Consider the following 21,302-nt stretch of genomic DNA (forward strand, 5'->3'; position numbering starts at 1 on the left):
TGCCCTCCAGGAGTCCAAGATTTGAGTGCATATAGTAATATCAGATTCGTAAAGAGCAGCCCTGGGGGAGCTTACAAGTGATATGTGGATCCCAAAGAAGGGTTTATGGTAGGAGGAAGAGAAAAGAGTCCATCATTGTGATATACATCCCAAGTGTCATCGCCTTTATGTAGAGGGTTTCCAGAAAGAACAATTCCCTCAGTCATTTCACTTTCCTTCTTTGTATGTGTGGCAGGTGAGATGGGAGTTATACGAGCACGCCGTCAGTCTATGTGATTTAATCGTGCCATTCTTAATGTGAATTGGAAGACGTCTAAGTTTGGCCGAAGTCATATCGATGTGCTTAGGACCATATCCGTCGTGTTGGCAAGAGGGTACGGTGACGTCATCAATGCGACGAGTGGTGCGCCGTGTAATGCCTGTTTTGCATTGAGTTTGTGACCTCCCCCAGCGCTACCTCTTCAGGTCTTATTCGTCATTTTTATGCTCTCAAACCTTTGTGCTCCTTCCATAAATGTTTCTGAGATCATGAGGACTGAACATGCAGGAGTGTTGGCAAGAGGGTACGGTGACGTCATCAATGCGACGTGTGGTGCGCAGTGCAATGCCTGTTTTGCATTGAGTTTGTGACCTCCCCCAGCGGTGCCTCTTCAGGTCTTATGTGTTACTTTTATGCTCTCAAACCTTTGTGCTCCTTGCATGTGTGTTTCTGAGATCATGAGGACTGAACATGCAGCAGTGGAGCAGGCCCCATACAAAAAAAGTGAAGAGGTAAACAAGATCAAGGTCATACAAAGAACGTCAACCAAAATTATCCCGAGCTTAGAAGAGAAACTATACAAAGAAATCTTATATGAACTAGATTTTCCATCACGAGAAGAGAAGTAACACTATCGCTAGTATTCAGAACTTCAAAAGGAGGAGACATTTGACAGAGAAGATCTCTTTTTTGGTATGAGAGAGTGAGAAGATACTATATATGTTGAAAAAGATAGGATGTCAACTAAAAGTCTTCCATATATATATATATATATATATATATATATATATATATATATATATATATATGTGTGTGCTTTAAAAATAGAAAAAGATACAGTTGACAAATGAATAACAACGATGGTATCCCATGAATATAACTTGTAAAATACGATATAACAAAATAAATACAATGAAGCAAACATACACACACATACATACACACACACACACACACACACACACACACACACACACACACACACACACACACACACACACACACACACACACACACAAACACACACACACACACACAGCGTGCAAGCGTTTGTCCGATACTAGCGCGGGTCTTTTATCATGCTGTGTGCAACAATATCACATCAAATATAATATTTGCTGTGCACGTTCAGTTGGATTATAACTGTGCCTTTTTAAATAGACATATATAATATAATCAAAATGTATGATAAAATTCGCGCAGGTAATTCTATTATGGAGCGAATTATTGCTGCGATGAATATACAAGCAAAGTTGGCAGCAGTTTTTATTTATGAATATTTTCGTATACCAAATGCACATAATATACTCACAGTATGCAGCTCACAATGACTGTATTTACTGGTGTTAATCCAATACAGCTCAGTGACTCAAATATTTTACATACACGTGAACGTACATACATAAAATGTACATAAAATGAGGATTGAATTACGAATAGCGAACTATCAAACCACAAGAAAATCCACACGAAAAAAAAAAAAACCCTAATTGAATCGCATCTTAGTATCTTGGGAAGGAAAGGACTCCCTGCATCCCGCCACACTGTTCGAGTCGAAAGCACTGCAGTGAGGCATAGCTATTCCATAGCATGGCATGCGAGGGGAGGGGGGTTCCCCCATTGCTTTAGCGCCTAGCAACCCCCCCCCCCTCATCCACTACTACTCATCCACTGTGGAGCAAAAAAAAAAAAAAAAAAACTCCTGATCTTATGCTCCTTTCATCTATTGACAACCTCCCTCCTCTCGTTCTTATCCTCTGCCTTCTCTCTTCCCTGGTCAGCACACATACCATCTGCACTGAAAACCCCTTTCACCCTATCCACCCACCTCATTCACGATCTTCCTCTTAGTCTCAATTTCCCCTTTTCTGTTTTTCCATATGCTTTGTTAAAATTCCCCTATTCATTCGTTTCATATGTCCAAGACTTCCTAAACACTTCCTGACCAACAGATTTCTTTCTATTCCTGTTCTATGTCACGCCTTCACATATCACGTTCTATTCATTCATGTGATACCCACAATGTTTCTTATACACTTCATCTAAAACCCTTCAAAATCTTCCCCTCTGCCTTCCATATATTTCAAGTCACTCCTCCCTACAGTTCAAGCGTGTGTGTGTGTGTGTGTGTGTGTGTGTGTGTGTGTGTGTATATATGTGTGTGTGTGTGTGTATGTGTGTGTATGTGTGAGTGTGTGTGTGTGTGTGTGTATGTGTTTGTGTGTGTGTGCGCGCGTGTGTGTGTGTGTGTGTGTGTGTGTGTGTGTGTGTGTATGTGTTTGTGTGTGTGTGCGCGCGTGTGTGTGTGTGTGTGTGTGTGTGCGCGCGTGCGTGTGTGAAAAGAGGTTCTGCACAACCTTTGCCTGTAGTACCTCCCAACATAAAGAAGTGGTGGGTTCAGGTTATGAGACATATATTCGACGTCAACAACCTGGCATCAAAATGTTCGAGTCATAGTGTAGTAAAGGAGAAGCTCTGGCCTTGTTCACACTAGTGGTCTGGACCGCGCGGAAACCGCAACAGTAACGTATAGTCTAGGAAAAACTGTGTGGTTGTGTGTGAACACCGCCATTGACTAACTCGTAAATAAACCGCCATACTGAGGGTCCCAGAAAGGATGGGGGAGGATACTAGAATTCAAAAATGATCAGCTTCTTCTTCAAATGCTGCGTTACTCTGATCCGTAGTGGCATCACTACAGTTCCTAAAGTTCGTGAGAAAGTGAGGAAGTGTGGAGGAGGAAAGGCCGATGAGGGACATTGTTCAATAAGACTCGAGGTCAAGCCTATGTTGAAGGTTTTCCATGTCGAGTGGGACTCGACACGGAACGTGGTCCTGTTCGACTCTAATCAGTCCACTACTATGCTGACGACTTGACCTCGCCCTCTCTTTCGCCTTACCTCCTTCCTCTTCCTTCTTCTTACGCGACTTGACCTCGCCCTCTCCTTCGCCTTACCTCCTTCCTCTTCCTTCTTCTTACGCGACTTGACCTCGCCCTCTCCTTCGCCTTACCTCCTTCCTCTTCCTTCTTCTTGCGCGACTTGACCTCGCCCTCTCCTTCGCCTTACTTCCTTCCTCTTCCTTCTTCTTACGTTCCTCCCCAACCTTCACCTTCTGTTCCCTTTCTCCTCCTCCTCCTCCTCCTCCTAATGTCCTGCCGGCACTTCGACTTCGTCTTTGTATTTCTGTCACTCTCCTTACCCCGGATATTGCTTTCTTTCTCCTCCTCCTCCTCCTTCTCCTCCTCTTCCTCCTCCTCCTCCTCCCACTCTTCCTCCTCCTCCTCCCACTCCTCCTCCTCCTTCTGCCACTCCTCCTCCTTCTCTTCCCCTTCCTCCTCTTCCTCCTCCTTCTCCCCCTCCTCCTCCTCCTCCTCCTCCTCTTCCTCCCACTCCTCCTCCTACTCCTTCTCCTCTCTTCCTCCTTCTCCTCCCCTTCCTCCATTTGCTCCTACTCCTCCTCCTCCCACTCCTCCTCCTCCTCCACCTCCTTCTCCTCCTCTTCCTCCACCTTCTCTTCCTCCTCCTCCTCCCCCTCCTCCTCTTCCTCCTCCTTCTCCTCCCCCTCCTTCTCTTCTTCCTCCTCCTCTTCCTCCTCTTCCTCCCACTCCTCCTCCTCCTCCTTCTCCTCCTCTTCCTCCTTCTCCTCCTCTTCCTCCATCTGCTCCTCCTCCTCCTCCCACTTCTCCTCCTCCTCCTCCACCTCCTTCTCCTGCTTTTCCTAAACCTTCTCTTTCTCCTTCTCCTCCCCCTCCTCCTCTTCCTCTTCCTCCTTTTCTCCTGTTTCATTTTCTTACGCTTACTACAGTCTCCTCCTCCACTTCTTTCTTCTTTATTCTTCTTTCACTCTCCTCCTTCTCTACCTACTGCTATTTTCCTTCCTCCTCCTTCTTCACTTTTTTCTCCGTCTTTTCCTCATTTCCTTACTGCATGTAAGACTCCTTCTACTTCTTCACCTATTACTCTTCCTCTCCCTGTTCCTATTTCTCTTTCATTTAATTTACTTTCTCTCCCTCATCGCCCTTGTCCTCCTGTACACGCTTTTCCTGTTCCTGCTGTTCTCTTTTAATTTACTTTTTTTTTTAAACTTTCTTTACCTTGCTCACTCTTTTCTTTATTCCCCTCTACTTTTTTATTTTATCTTTTTTTTTCTTCTTTTACTTGTCATCTTTTTTCCGCTCTTTTCTTCCTTAACCTCATTTAATTCCTTTCTTCATCCTTCACTTTCAATTTCTCCTCCTTTTTTCCCTTTCCTCTCTCTCTCTCTCTCTCTCTCTCTCCCTTCCTTCTTCCCTTCCTCCCTCACTCCTTCTCTCCATCTCTCACTCACTCTCTCACTTTGTCTCTGTCTCTCTCTCTGTCTGTCTGTCTCTCTCTCTCTCTCTCTCTCTCTCTCTCTCTCTCTCTCTCTCTCTCTCTCTCTCTCTCTCTCTCCCCTGTACCTCCTCGTTGCCACTCATTGGTATCGAATTTGTATCTCGTCGTCGTCGTCGTCGTCGTCGTCGTCGTCGTCGTCGTTGGCCGAAGAGGTCTCCCATCGGGAGCTGTCGAGGTCAGTCGATCAGTTCTACACTTTCAGCTTCATCCACCTCCTCCTCCTCCTCCTCGTCGTTGTCCTTCAGTGTCTTTCTTTGCTTCGTCAAGACTTCTCCTACTTCTCTTCATTTTCGTCTGCCCTAGTGCTCCACTTGTTTTCCTCGTCCTCTTTTTTTTCTTCCTCGTACTCCTCTTCTTCTTGTTCCTCCTCCTCCTCTCTCGCACTGTCTTCCTCCTTCTGTTCACTTTCTTCCTATTTTCTTTTTTCTTTCCTTCTGTATCTTTTCCTCTTTTCTTTTCTCCTCCTTTTCGCTACTCCATCTCTCAAGATCCTCATTATCCTTATCATCATAAATTCAAAAAACAGCCAAGTTTAATCAATTGCTCTTTCCTTTTTTATGTTTAACTTTTAACATTTTCCTTTTTATTTTAACTTTTCTCTTGTGGATTTTTATTTAGTTTCGTGATACAAACATGTTTCATTATATATCGTCTCCTCTACAAAATATTGTCATTCCTTTTCGTCCTCTCTCTCACACCCTTTTTCATATCTTTTAATTTTCCTTTCTTTCTCTCTCCTCTCCCTGTATCTGGCATCATTTCCTTTATAACTCTGAACTTAATATGGCGTACTCTGAAGCTTCTATTTTGGTTAAGATGTCTCAATCACTCCCGATTGCTAATCCCTCACGGCTGATATTATCTGCCTCCATTGCCGTCGGTCTTGTGAGCTTGTCATCCATACCTTCTTATTCTTCATCACTTATGAAGAACATTCAGGGAAAAACTAGATCTCGGTCGATCAAGACACTTTCAAACTGAATAGAATCTTTTGACACTAGATGGAACGAAATCTTTGAAGTCCGTCACTTTGGGAGGAGGAGTTGATTGGTTGATTTTATTTTATTTTATTTATGAAATTTTTGTCTTGAAGGTCAAGCGCCGGGGCTGGTAGGCCATTCAGCGCATATCTATCATATACAGATAAATCAAGTAAAACAGTAAAAACAATAACTACCCACAAAAACACATCAAAACAAGATACACACACAAGAGGAGTTGAATAGACTTCTTCAGTTTGTCATGGCCGAGGTGTCGATGTTTGTCTTGAAGGACCCTCATATGCATGTACCGGTCCCTGGCCCATAAATCGGCTAAGGCTCACCAAAAGTAAACCCATTTGTTATTCCAACTACCATAGTTTCATAATAGGTAAATGACTATTGTCGAGTCATCCTATTATGTTAATGGCTTTATCTATAAGTACTGTGGTGCCCTGATAGTTAAGACAGTAGTGAAGAAATTAATATAGTTTAACCCATTCGTAACATGGGTTTCTCTTAATTGAATAGATTCCACTGGCTTCAGCTGGAACAAAACATGTATATCAAAAAACAGCTACAAATATAACAAGTTAACAATTTCAATATAAACGGCTGCATGGCGAATATGTGTAACTTAATACTTACAAGACAAAGAGTTCATTGAGGTGCCCTACAATATAAAACAAGGGATCGCCTTGGACACTGCCTTTGTACTTCATCCCTGCAACAGGCTACGTCTTATATAACCGAACAAGAAGTAAAACCAGTGACCCCGTTACGGGGTGTCTAGTCGGAGGCACGGAACAGATATAACGTGTTTACTGGACACTTAGCACAGGTCTCGGAAGTGTCTGGGGACCACACCGAAGCCGGGACTCTTCTGAGAGACATTCGGTCCGAACTGGATGGAGGACCAAGGTCATTCAAATGGTCGTTGGCAGAAGCACCTCTTTGGGCAGACTGAGATGGGTTTAAGAGTTTAACAGGGTGTGCCCATCAACTAAACGAAAAAAAAAACTTTTTGGTAATAACGTGTTTACTGGACACTTAGCAAAGGTCTCGAAAGTGTCTGGGGACCACACCGAAGCCGGGACTCTTCTGAGAGACATTTGGTCCGAACTGGATGGAGGACCAAGGTCATTCAGATGGTCGTTGGCAGAAGCATCTCTTTGGGCAGACTAAGATGGGTTTAAGAGTGTAACAGGATGTGTCCATCAACTAAAAAAACTTTGTGGTAAACAGAAAATATAGTGGACAGAAAATCACCATCGGGGACAGGTCGTGGATACCAATACGTAATCCTTGCAGCTCTTAAGTAATATGATTCTTTTTTCCATCAAGTTAATAATATCGCAAGGTCACATGTAATGTACACATTCATACAGATACATGCACTTAACCTGGGGTTCTCTTCGCGAATTCTAGGTTTTTTAGCCTCTCCTAGTGGGCAAAGACCTCTGGTGGACAAATTGATTCACTTCGCTTGCCTTGACTTCTTACAGGAATGTACTCTTTGCGGCTACACAGAGTAGGATGCATAGACTCACACTCCGTCCAATTTTAGCCGCTTTTACGGCCATAGTGGGAAGATTCGGTGGCAGTCTACTTTTCTCTATACATATCCAAAGATATATATATATATATATATATATATATATATACATATATATATATCTTACCCAACTCCCTGAAATGAGATTTACTGTTAGAAGAATTGCAAATCTCAGTAAGATAATTAATCAGTGACAAAATACTGTATCGCTGCTCTGCGGGGTGTTACTCCAACTCTCGTGGGGGAGGAGTTGGGTGTGTGTGTACGTGTAAGGTCGCAGTATTATCCATAGATTGGACATACAAGCTCTGAGCTCTCATCCGGGAGGTTAGTAACTGTCGATTACGAGTCCAAACACGTGATTCAAGACCATGGTGAATGGTGAGTCACACACACAAACGTGTGTGTGTGTGTGTGTGTGTGTGTGTGTGTGTGTGTGTGTGTGTGTGTGTGTGTGTGTGTGTGTGTGTGTGTGTGTTTGTGTGTGTGTGTGTGTGCACGTGTCTAAGCGCGCGCGCGCGCGTGTGTGTGTATCCATGTTGACGAGGTGGGCGAAGACTCAATTCCATGTCTGAGTTTTATCCCTGTTTCGTTTCGTATCAATTTCTCACTGAGGACTTTATTCTACTTGTACGTTTATTTCTTTTGCTGGCAGGCAATATCACTAAACAAACAGACAGACCACCCGGACCCAAGGAGTGAAAAAATTGATCAATTAAGCTTTTGATTAAATTTAGACTCCCACCAGAATTTTCTATTAAGATGAAAGGAAAGTGATTAAAGGCGACAGTACTAAGCACTCTGTTCATCTTATTAGTTCGCTTGCTAAAACTTGCTCTAAAACCAGTTAATTTAATTCACAGCCATACTAAATAATACACTAATTTCGTCTTTCTCTAATTTGGGACTCAATACATCACGATGGAAAAAGCAAAGAAATTTGAAAAAAAGCGAAAAATAAATAAATATTAATGACGTCAGAGCTGGAACAAAGTTGCTTACGAAGGACAAGCTATGACGACACGAAGTTCAGAGTCGAGTCGTTTTCTTCCGCTCTGTTTGAAATGCCGTAAATAACCTTCGTAATTTGATATCTTCTTCTTCTTCTTCTTCTTTTCAAAACAGAATCGGCGTACCCAGTCTGGTCTAAGGTGTTGTCTGCTGTTGTTAGTAAAGAACCTGGAAAGAGCACTACTTCGACGAAGAAGGAGAGGAAGAAGAAGAAAATGATAATCAAAAAGGAAGACCAAGAAGGCTATCCTTATATGGTATTTGGTTGCTCCAATGCAATTCTATTCAGTCGATAAAACCCCCTCCATTTGAGGGTTACGAAAGATCTTGATTAATACAGAGGGGATTGCATTTATATTTTGACTAACTACCAACAGCCGATTCGATTAATAAAAGGAAAACACCTTCCTACCTTCCATTAACGGATAAACTTGGAAGAAAGAAACAAGGCAATGGACCATTTGAAGTGCAGAAGGTCTGTTTTTATGCAAGAGAATCAACGCAAAATGTAAAACCAGGTAGACCTGGAAGGGGTAATGGTGGAAAGGAGGGAAACAGGGTCCTCATCAGGGGTTCACGAAAGACAAAAAAATCCTGGAATTAGAGAGGTAAGTTCCTGGAAAGCATACGAAGTGAAGAAGCAAAGTCTTCAAAACGGGCTCCCTAAAGACAATATCTCGGTCTATGAGGACATTTAGAGACATTGAGACATCGGAAGACTGAAAAAAATTCTGGAATTAGAAAAGTCAGTTCCTGGGAAGCATAAAAAGTGAAGAGGTAAGGTCTTCAAAACGAGCTCCCTAAAGACAATCTATCTGTCTTTGATGGTTTCAGAGAGATCGAGACATCGGAAGACTGAAAAAATCCTGGAATTAGAGAAGTCGGTTTCTGGAAAGCATAAGAAGTGAAGAGGCAAGGTCTTCAAAACGAGCTCCCAAAAGACAATATCTCTGTCTTTGATGGTTTCAGAGAGATCGAGACATCGGAAGACTGAAAAAATCCTGGAATTAGAGAAGTCGGTTTCTGGAAAGCATAAGAAGTGAAGAGGCAAGGTCTTCAAAACGAGCTCCCAAAAGACAATATCTCTGTCTTTGATGGTTTCAGAGAGATCGAGACATCGGAAGACTGAAAAAATCCTGGAGATCGAGACATCGAAAAACTGAAAAAATCCTGGAATTAGAGAAGTCAGTTCCTGGAAAGCATAAGAAGTGAAGAGGCAAGGTCTTCAAAACGAGCTCCCAAAAGACAATATCTCTGTCTTTGATGGTTTCAGAGAGATCGAGACATCGGAAGACTGAAAATATCCTGGAGATCGAGACATCGGAAAACTGAAAAAATCCTGGAATTAGAGAAGTCAGTTCCTGGAAAGCATAAGAAGTGAAGAGGCAAGGTCTTCAAAACGAGCTCCCTAAAGACAATATCTCTGTCTTTGATGGTTTCAGAGAGATCGAGACATCGGAAGACTGAAAATATCCTGGAGATCGAGGCATCGGAAGACTGAAAAAATCCTGGAATTAGAAAAGTCGGTTCCTGGAAAGCATAAGAAGTGAAGAGGCAAGGTCTTCAAAACGAACTCCCTAAAGACAATATCTCTGTCTTTGATGGTTTCAGAGAGATCGAGACATCGGAAGACTGAAAATATCCTGGAGATCGAGGCATCGGAAGACTGAAAAAATCCTGGAATTAGAGAAGTCAGTTCCTGGAAAGCATAAGAAGTGAAGAGGCAAGGTCTTCAAAACGAGATCCCTAAAGACAATATCTCTGTCTTTGAAGACTTCAGAGAGATTGAGACATTAGAAGATGTCTCGGTCTTCTATTCATTATCTATTATCGTTTTTCATCATCTATTTCTGTATTAGTTTATATATTTATTTGTTGTTGTTTTTTGTCCATTAACTTGTTTGTTTATTATTACTCTTTCTTACAAGTAATTAGCGTTTTGCATTCCGAGTCTTATGGTTGGGAAGCCACGAAGGTTTGATTTTAATATTTGTTTACTATTTCCCTGTAATCGAACTCGGGCTTCCAGCATTCGAGGCAGGAACTCTATCCACTACACGCGAGCCCCTTTGGCTAAGAAGTAAAGACATATAAATATAGCCCAAATTTCAGCATCAAAATTTAGCGCTGAGTTTTAGCACTTTCATTGGGGAGATAGGGGGCGATGAAATCGTCTGGTTAAAGCCAAAATTAAACTCTGAAGTTGTAAAACTCAGCAAAGATTTTATTCGAGACAACATGCCCCCGTCAATATTTTGGATATTTCATTTATAATTTTATGCTCTTTTTTGGATCAAATTTTATGATAATCATGGTTATGGCAAGTGAAATTATTTCTTATGTATTTAATTATATTTCTAAAATATCTTGTGAGTTAATAAAATAGTTATAAGCTTTAGATCATTAATGAGATAATGAGATATAGTATATTAATATACTTTGGTGTAAACTGAAACACCAGTCCATGTATTCTGTGCTAGCCCTGTAACTATAACTGAACACAACTAAACAAAGATATTCTTCAGAGTCCCTGTTCACTCATCTCACAATAATCAAACCAAATTAAGCCGTATTAGTTTACTATGAATCTACAGACATATACCAAAGGCTTTTCCCCCTTACAAGAGAGGTAGTCAAAAAACAAAAGCATAAAAAACACTCCCACCCATTCCATCCCCAACATATTCCATTCCCATCCACCCCCTTCTCTCCCTTCTATCTTGGCACCTCCTGGATGACGGGTCATCCCTGCATCTCGCCCACTGGCCTGGATCAGAAGCAGTGTCGCAAGGCACAGCACATCCACAATAAGGCCGCTTCATAAAATCGACGACCCTCCTTCTAATTACACAATATTCTGTAGGTCTATCACATTAAAGATGCAATATTGAATAGGACATTTGGAGCGCTATTACATTCCCATAGGAATATGATCATTGTTCTTTTTCCTGTTCTCTAATATTTTTTTTTTATCACTTTCAGATATTTCTCTCTCCAGAAACATTTTTTCTCTAGTCTATCCCCATGACAATTTGTCCCTGAATCCTCTGCAGTTCAGTCCTGGATATTAAACTAACACTAAAAATATACCAACACAGTGCGGACCTAGTCACAAGAACTGCTTCAGATGAAACCATCACACACAACGGCACCGAACACGTCACCCAACACTACCTCAACCTATCCATACCCAGTTAACAACACAACATTACTTCCTTGAGTGACTTATGACCCAATACAGTGGCTGGTGGCGGATCAGAAGCCTGCTGGTCTCGTATTCGCTTAGTTGTGGGTTCGAGTCCCGCACTTCTTTCCAATTCCCGGCAATGATAGTTGTCTGTCTCCAAGATTCTAAGCATATAGGACAAAGGTGACTGCTTCTGCCACGACTTGGCGCCAGCTATAGGCTCCTCACCTTTACCAGTGGCTGTTGCCGGTTACCTGGGAACTGTGGGGCTATTGGAAGAGAGATCTGGGGCAACGGACTGACTGATTCTGTGGGTAAGATACAGTGGTTGTGTTGCCGTTCCTCAAAGCTACTTTATTAAAACGAAATAGTCTAGGCATGCATCCCATTATCTAGAGTATTTTTTTCTTTTTAGTTTTACATACATACATATACTAACGACTTTTGCCCCTTACAAGGGAGGTAGTCAAAAAAACAAAAGCATAAAATCCACTCCCATCCATTCCATCCTTACATACTCCACTCCCATCCCCCCCATCCCTCCCTCTTATCTTGGCTCCTCCTGGATGATGGGTCATCCCTGCATCTCATTCACTGCTCTGGACCAGAAGCAGTGTCACAAGACAGAGCACATCCACATCGAGGCCGCTTCATTTAATTTTTAAATTTTAGTTTTGTTAAAATACAAGAAAGCCTGAGTAGCCATTGATTTCAACTTTTGTTGAGTTCACCCTGAGGAGTATGACGACAAATTTTGGTACATATTTTCGCGGTATCTGATTCAATGGTTAGCCTGTGCCGTCATGTAATAGATTGACGATGGGCTTCTCTTCTAAAATTTCAGAAGGAATGTTAAGACTCTTAGACAATAAAAGCATCAAATGCGAGGTAAGCCGAAGGAATCATCTGCTTAAAGTGTATCTGGAATTCGTTTGTTCCTTACTGTTGATTCAATCTCAATCTTGGTAAGAGTTTTGTTTTGGCAAGACTCCAGTAGAATCTTCCAATGTTAAAAAGATTCATGGACAATAGGCTTTAGAGTTATTCATTTATATATATATATGTATATGTATGTATATTACTGCAAAGGCAACATTATTTTGTTTTTGTGGGCAATACCACATCAAACAGTTGGGTTCATAGAGGTTGTAAAGGAGGTATTTTAGAAATGCAGCAGATTGGAAGGACAGTAGATGTTAAAAGTAATTAGGGCAGTGGACAAGATGTAGGGATGACCCGTCATCCAGGAGGAGCCAAGATAAGAGGGAGGGAACAGGGTAGAGGGGATGGAATGGGTGGGAGTGATATCTATGCCTCTGTCTTTTGGCCACCTCCCGTGTAAAGATGTATGTAAAAGTGATCAGCATTTATTTGAGTGGTAATTAATCTTTACTCACAAAAGAATATTGTGTGACTCTTGTGTGTACATATATCACTAATGTTCCTAGAATACTTGCTTCATAAAACTGCAATGTACCACATTTGGATTTGCTGCAATAAACATCACTTCTACTTAATATTTATACACAAAGATGTACGTATGAGGACCGTCAACTGTTGCCTCGATATGAACTAGGTAATATACAATGACAGTATAAGCACATGACAGCTGAATGCATAATGTAAAGCAGTTTTTATAGGAGATATATTACTTTCATATCTTTTATGTTTACACCATTTTCAACAGATTTGTATACATGGCGACTTCTTGCTCCCTTGTTATGCTATTTTAAGTTTGTTGAATATTTTGAGTTAAATTTTATTATTTTGATAATTTTATGTTCTGCCTGAATGTATGAAATAGTTGTAAATTATTTCTAACCTTCTTAGGCTACTACAGAGAGGGTTTTCTTTCAGCTGAATAAAATTGCCTGGCGGGAGCTGGAATATTCATGCATATCCAAAAAGACACTTCCTCCTTATTAATGGAAGTGTTAGGAAAAAACAAATCAAATTCGTAAAAAAAAAACAAAATAAAAAAACAGCAAAATGTTGAAGGAGAGAATCCTTGCACTGCGTTCGGAGCTTGGTTATCATACGTTCGCCTCAAAGGGGGGAAATCTGCGTTGGGCCTCTGAGGCAGCATTAGAGCCTCCGAACCTCCATAATCTCGAGGCCAGCAATGCCTTGAAGCCTGAAGAGGCCCGTCGTCCCCTGGCCAGTCTCCAATCCTGGTTCGAGATCAATGATAGCGGTCCTGAGGGACCGACGGTGGTCGTCTCGGCGTGCCATCAATTCATCTTGCTATCAGCCCATTTCGCCATCACGCAATACCACAAGCCGTTTTACTTCTTGGTCATCTGTTTTGTAGCACCAAGATGAGACAAAAACCCCTTCAACGGCGTCAGATACCTCCCCGTTTTGACAATGTGATTATAATATATTAATCTGATGTGATAAATCCGTTACCTAACCTCTCACTACCGTAATGTGGCTGTTAATTAAGTGGATATTGTCCCCTTTCAATAGCGCTTCATACTTTTGTTTAATTTTGTTCTTATCAATACAGCGCGATTCTATTTAGCTACCAAACGGCTTCCTTAGTGTTTTAGTTCTCAACCTGAGAGGCTGAGGATCTTGAAGAACCTAAAGAAGCTTCCGAGAGGGTCACCAGACCGAGAACCAGAAGCAATTTTCGGATGCCAAATGATTCGTTTCAGAGTCAAAATGACCATCAGAAGGCCAAGAAACAGCGTTACATAAACAAGGAATCTGCGAGCAAAGAGGCAGAGAAACCTTGGTCAAGACATTCCCCTGCATTATGGGGTTATGTTCTTTAGACTCTAGATTATTTGTTAGATGAAAAGCGTGCCTAGAATTAATAGAGTTGGTCTCATAGAGTTATCTATTCTATTGGTACTTCCATGGATTCAAAATTCAATATTCAAAGTCGGTCCCACGCCAAACATTGTAGGGTCTTGCCTTGTATGGAAACGTGTGCTAAGCTTTGAGATGCTGTGGTACGTCTGGGTTGCCAGTTGCTTTCCAACCATCCAGGACTCCCACGCAGATGCCGATACCTATTCCCATCTGTGTCAAAGGCTGATGGGGGCAGCAGGGTATAAACCCAGGACCCTGCAATGCACAGCCAGTATGCATGTGTATTTGTATAGACTCACAAAGCTACACACCTCCCATTCCCACAGTGTCTGATCGAGCACTGATCATCTGTTGAAATAACGAAAAATATGACAACAGTCATACAAATCGTTGCCTGAGGCACTTGAATGTATATGTAAAAATTTCTGCAGTAATTAATTACTTTTACTTGTTTTATTGCGTAATTAGATGATAAATGTATGTAAAATTTTCAGAAACTACTTTGTTATCTGTGTAAAAGTAACAGATAATAAAAAGAGCATACAAAAATTAGAAAAATAGGTAGCTGATCAAAGAAGACGGATTTCAGATTTAAACTTAGCACGTTAAATATACTTGGAATGAGTAAAAAAAAATCTTCACAACAAAAATGACGAAGACTAGTGTTATAAATTACTATTTCATCGTGTTGCTTTGCTTGTCAGGACACTGCATCTGACCTATGAAACGTGAAAAACATACAAATATATATTTCATTGTCCTTACATTAACGTATCTTTGTTTACAACAAAAAATAATCATTACAAGAGAACTATTGTATTTCGATGAATACTTAACAGCGAAAAATATAGATGCATAGTTTCATTACGTTACTGATCTAGTCTAGTAGCCCTCAATAGTGCCTTTAATACTTATCACTTTGGTATATTGTCCTACTCCGCTTCTACCATGTCAATTCAACTGGTCGTTTACATCCAGTTCATCGTGTCCTTGCTTTACATTTTTCTATGACATTTCCCTGTTGTTCCTCTTTTGTGTATGCATGCAAGCATATGCGTACATGTGCACTTGTATACATATGTACTTGCATATATGTATGTGCATATATGTACATGGATACCTCCATGTATGTACGTGTATATGTGTACGTGTATACGTGTACGTGTATATGCGTACGTGTACATGTGTACGTGTATATCTATATGCGTATACTGTGTGTGTACGTGCATGTGTACGCGTATATGGATGGGTACTTGTATCTGCACATGTGTATGTGAATGTGTGTATGTGAACATATATGTCCACATGTATATCTACACATAAGTATGTGCACATGCGTATGTGTACATGTATGTTATACACATGCATGTGTAGGCGTGTATGTTTAGGTGTGTGCTGAATAGGAATACAGACTGCTTCCGTTAGACCCTTAGAAAGAAAAACCCAGCATAAAAGTAATTTCATAATTTAGTACTAATAAGTAGATATTGGCCTGATTCTGTTACGCTCTTCAGGATAGATCTTATAAATTCTATCTATTGATTGATTGATTTATTTACTTATTCATTTCAAAATTCTTTCCAACCAAACGAGGTGTCACTCAAATCGATACAACTAAAGCTAACTAGAATTCTAGATTTATACTTTGAACAATCAGACAATGCTATTCAGTAGATTATTTCACCTGAGCTGACGAGGTCAAAACACCATCATTTCCAGGCCACAAGGTTCATCATGCGATTGTGGTACCGAACAAGCTGACCCTTACTGAACCCGACCTCCAACTACAGGAGCGAACTACGCCGAGCTAGTCCCTTTAACCACAAACTCTGCCCCCTAACCACAATTAGCCGCTCTCACCACAAACTCCTGCCTACCGCAATTAGACGTCCCTACCACATGCTCAAGGAAGCTGCAATTATGTTCTCTATTTGCGGGGTTCAGTCCACCACCACACAGTAGTGCTCTGAAAACAAAATTATAATTAACTCACAATCAGAATGCGTACTCTGCCCATGTACTACTGAACCACGAGGTTTCCTGTACAATCCATTCAATACAGAGTCGACCCAAACCCGAATACAAGACACTAAGGGCTCACCACGATATATGCGTCTAGCAATAACCCTGACTTGATTACGATTGACTTCTAATCGCCAAGGGAATTCCAGATAAACGCTATGGGTTCCAATTGTGCTTTCAATCTAACTAGAGCCAATAACATCTGAGTAAAATCGTCTGACGACAAGATGAATGAGAGACATACTATAGTTTCCTGTTATGTTCCACGTACAGGGATGCTAGGACTTTTCACCACTCGTCATTTTATCACACGACATTTCATCACCAGACAATTAACCACTCGTCTTTTCATCACTCGTCATTTTATCATACGATATTTTACCACCCGACAATTAACCACTCGTCTTTTCATCACGCGTCATCTTATCACACGACATTTCATCACCCGACAATTAACCACTCGTCTTTTCATCACTCATCTTATCACCGGACAATTAACCACTCGTCACTTAACCACTCGTCTTTTCACCACAAAGACATTTCACCATTTGACAGTTAAACACCCGGACAGGGTCAAAGTCAACCCAGCTTCTGCGACCTCGTAACTGTCATACAAACAATAGTTGAACATGATCGATCTGCAAACTTTCGATACTAACCTCTAATCCTGGGGGCCGTTACTTTATTGGATAAAGTCGTAAATACACAACGACGCCCACCAATTCAATACACTTAGTTTATAATGAATTCCAACTCGCATCCAGCAAATACACTAGCTACAGTATATTGTATTTACCTCAAATACCCATGACCCTTTTATATACGCTGACGTTCCCAAAGATGAATAAGAATATCTGCTGGCAATGGAATGTGTAGATTGCACCAAAGGAGCAATGGGAAGAGCTTCCCATTTTAGCCAGGCGTTAGCGTCACCCAAACGTGGAGGTGACATCCTTCTCTCCCTGACCCATCTCTCGGCTGAACAAAACAGCCGAACCTCAATCTGAATAGTGCAAATAGGACACCACCATATGGTTTAATTGGGTTAATATAGACCTTTTAACCTTTGCCACGTGTTGACCAAATTCAGCACAAAAACATGGGCTATAAAAATGGAGAGAGAGAGAGAGAGAGAGAGAGAGAGAGAGAGAGAGAGAGAGAGAGAGAGAGAGAGAGAGAGAGAGAGAGAGAGAGAGAGAGAGAGAGAGAGAGAGAGAGAGAGAGAGAGAGAGAGAGAGAGAGAGAGAGAGAGAGAGAAAGGGAAAGTGAAAGACAGAGAAGTGAAAGAGAAAGGGGAGAGAGAGAGAAAGGGAGAGATAGAGAGCATAAGGATCAATAAAGATAGGGAGATAGATATATACAGATAGATAGAAACATAGAGAGACAATTGAGAGTGAAAAGAGAGAAGAGAAAGAAAAAATATAAAACTGACTTGGAGGAGATTGTTGATATTTTCAAACCACTCAACTAACAATTAGAACAAAATATCTTATTTGGATGAAGAAATCCATCTAGCTTTAACTCTTCCGACAGTGGCGTGAATTTAATTATATTATTTTGGTTAGTGCCGAACTACTTCATTAAGCTCAGAAGAAACACACATACACACATTATATATATATATATATATATATATATATATATATATATATATATACACACACACGATCCCAATGGTATTTTCAGGATTCCATTCTGGCTCACATTAGACAGTTTTATTCAATTAAGAGGAACCTGAGCATCAATTCATTTGTTTCAATGACCTTTAGGTAAAAAAAAGGAGTGAGCATCATTTGATCCTAGAATCAACAGGGCAATTGTCACTTTATTTGAACAACAATCACGCTCTTAAATCTTTCGTATCTGTATTTGACTCGTGTCTGTTCTGGCTTCCATCAGGCGATTTCATTCAGTTTAGGGAAACCAATGAAAACGTCACAAGGTCAGTTGTCGAGTTTTCCTCCACTTTCAATCCGAAGGACTTTATTCAACTGGGTAAAACCACCATGACTTGGTCAGAATAGAATGTAATCAATTATCTACTGTCCCGGTTCTCAACTGTAGGAGTTCCGCAGACTCCAACAAACCGACCATGACCAACTCTTTCAGCCCATTTAACAAGTCACTCAGTGAAGAGGTTTCGTAAAGCTGTCTGAAGTGAGTGAGCGAGTGAAGGCCAATATGGTACTGGGTGCCCTGTGTCTTCCGTGTGATGTCTGCATCTAGTTCATTTGGCGTTTGATGTCAGACAGCGTCTGTGTTGACACCGTTTCAGCCCGGAATGATGTCCTTCTTAAACGTAAACGCACCAGTGTATTTCTTGTTTGTCTTTGGAGTAAATTCTTTACAAGGTTGATTTCTTGGAGAGTCGGATGAAGTATAGAAGTATAGAAATTTGTAGTCTATAAGAGGAGTGTTTTCTTTTGTGATCTGTATTAATATAGGCGTATAAGTGTAATTCTTGCTTGTCTTTAGAGTAAATTCTTTGCAAGGTTGATTTCTGGAGAGTCGGCTGAAGTAAAGAAGTATAGAAATGTGTAGTCTACAAGCCGCGGGCTTCGCCCTCCCCGGCTTCGCCGGGAGCTTGGCTGCGTAAACAGCGGCAGCTTTCCGCGCTCTAATCCCTCGTTTTCCCCTTCGGCCTCGGCCTCGGCCTCGGGGCGGAGCCCCAACACGGGATCCTCAGCACGAAGAAGAACGCGAAGAAGAACGCGAGGAAGAAGAACGCGAAGAAGAACCCGAGGAGGAGGAGGAGGAAGAAGAAGAAGAAGAAGAACGCGAAGAAGAAGAAGAAGAAGAAGAAGAAGAAGAAGAAGAAGAAGAAGAAGAAGAAGAAGAAGAAGAAGAAGAAGAAGAAGAAGAAGAAGAAGAAGAAGAAGAAGAAGAACGCGAAGAAGAAGAAGAACGCGAAGAAGAAGAACGCGAAGAAGAAGAAGAACGCGAAGAAGAAGAAGAACGCGAAGAAGAAGAAGAACGCGAAGAAGAACGCGAAGAAGAAGAACGCGAAGAAGAACGCGAAGAAGAAGAACGCGAAGAAGAACGCGAAGAAGAAGAAGAACGCGAAGAAGAAGAACGCAAAGAAGAAGAACGCGAAGAAGAACGCGAAGAAGAAGAAGAAGAAGAAGAAGAAGAAGAAGAAGAAGAAGAAGAAGAAGAAGAAGAAGAAGAAGAAGAAGAAGAAGAAGAAGAAGAACGCGAAGAAGAAGAAGAAGAACGCGAAGAAGAAGAAGAAGAAGAAGAAGAAGAAGAAGAAGAAGAAGAAGAAGAAGAAGAAGAAGAAGAAGAAGAAGAAGAAGAAGAAGAAGAAGAAGAAGAAGAAGAAGAAGAAGAAGAACGCGAAGAAGAAGAAGAAGAAGAACGCGAAGAAGAAGAAGAACGCGAAGAAGAAGAACGCGAAGAAGAAGAAGAACGCGAAGAAGAAGAACGCGAAGAAGAAGAACGCGAAGAAGAAGAAGAACGCGAAGAAGAAGAACGCGAAGAAGAAGAACGCGAAGAAGAAGAAGAACGCGAAGAAGAAGAAGAAGAAGAAGAAGAAGAAGAAGAAGAAGAAGAAGAAGAAGAGAAAGAAGAAGAGAAAGAAGAAGAAGAAGAAGAAGAAGAAGAAGAAGAAGAAGAAGAAGAAGAAGAAGAAGAAGAAGAAGAAGAAGAAGAAGAAGAAGAAGAAGAAGAAGAAGAAGAAGAAGAATACCACCTGACCTCGACTTACCTAAGCGCTTTTTCAAGAATATTTTTAGGACAAAGTGTCACCGTAATACCACCTGTCCCCGACTTCCACAGCGTTTTTTAGAAGAATATTTTTATCTAGACTTAGATAAGAGGAGTGTTTTGTTTTGTGGTCTGTGTTAACGTAGGCGCATCACTACAATTCTTGCTTGTCTTTGGAGTAAATTCTTTGCAAGATTGATTTATGGAGAGTCGGCTGAAGTATAGAAGTATAGAAATTTGTAGTATATAATAGGAGTGTTTTGTGATCTGTGTTCTTTTGTGGGATAACGAGAATATGTTGTTGTAGCTGTTTGAGTAGAATACTCCTGCCGTTCATTTATTTGTTCATTTATTCTTATTTGTCTTTTACCTTTTTAGTCTAGTGGACTATATTTGTGTGACGTGAGGTGAGGCTTGGGTATGTTTCATAATTCTTGCACAGAGCTTTGTATCATCTTTATATGCTGCTCTATGGGGAATATTTTAGTTTGTAAGGATAAATGTGGTATTAGTATTGTATGAGTGTAGAAAAGTATCATAATCTTTAAGTCTTTGTTTTTGTATGCTGTCTTTGTATATTGTAGATTAGTGTATATCGTGCTCAGTGATGATTGTTGTTTTTTGCAACAAATCTGAGTATATAGTTGTTTTTATTGAGTCCTTATGGTTAAATCATCTTATATATATATATATATATATATATATATACAGTATATATATATATATATATATATATATATATATATATAAACTTTTTATCCCACAGTCGGAAAAAGAAGACACTGATGTCTAATGTTATGTATATTTCGATCACAAACTGTGTCCCTCTTAATGTTCGGCTGAAGAGGGTCACAGTTAGTGATCGCAATATACAGAACATTCGACATTAGTGTCTTCTTTTTCCGACTGTGGGATAAAAAGTTTATTTTATCAATGTGCTACGACATTACTTTATAGTGAATATATATATATAATATATATAGATATATATAAATATATATATATATATATATATATATATATTCTCACCTTCTCACCCTCCTCCTGTTAGACCTGATAGGTCTGTCAGTTGCCACGTCTCGTCAGCTCTCTCCATTGTTGACGTTCCTCGTATTTTCTATCCCTCTCAACCTCCTCCAGTGAAGTTCCCCTCTTGTGCAGGGCCTGCTGGATATTTGTTCTCCATCTCATTCTTGGGCGTCCCACAGGTCTTCTTCCTTCTGGTTTCCATAAGTAGTACTTCTTTGGATATCTTTGCTCTTCCATTCGCATAACATACATGGTACGGACATGTTGTGCGGATATATATATATATATATATATATATACATATATATACACATATATATATATATATATATATATATATATATATATATATATATAT

Source organism: Oratosquilla oratoria, chromosome 10 (assembly GCF_046742065.1).
Source record: "Oratosquilla oratoria isolate Oo_2021 chromosome 10, ASM4674206v1, whole genome shotgun sequence".
Classification (NCBI taxonomy): domain Eukaryota; kingdom Metazoa; phylum Arthropoda; class Malacostraca; order Stomatopoda; family Squillidae; genus Oratosquilla; species Oratosquilla oratoria.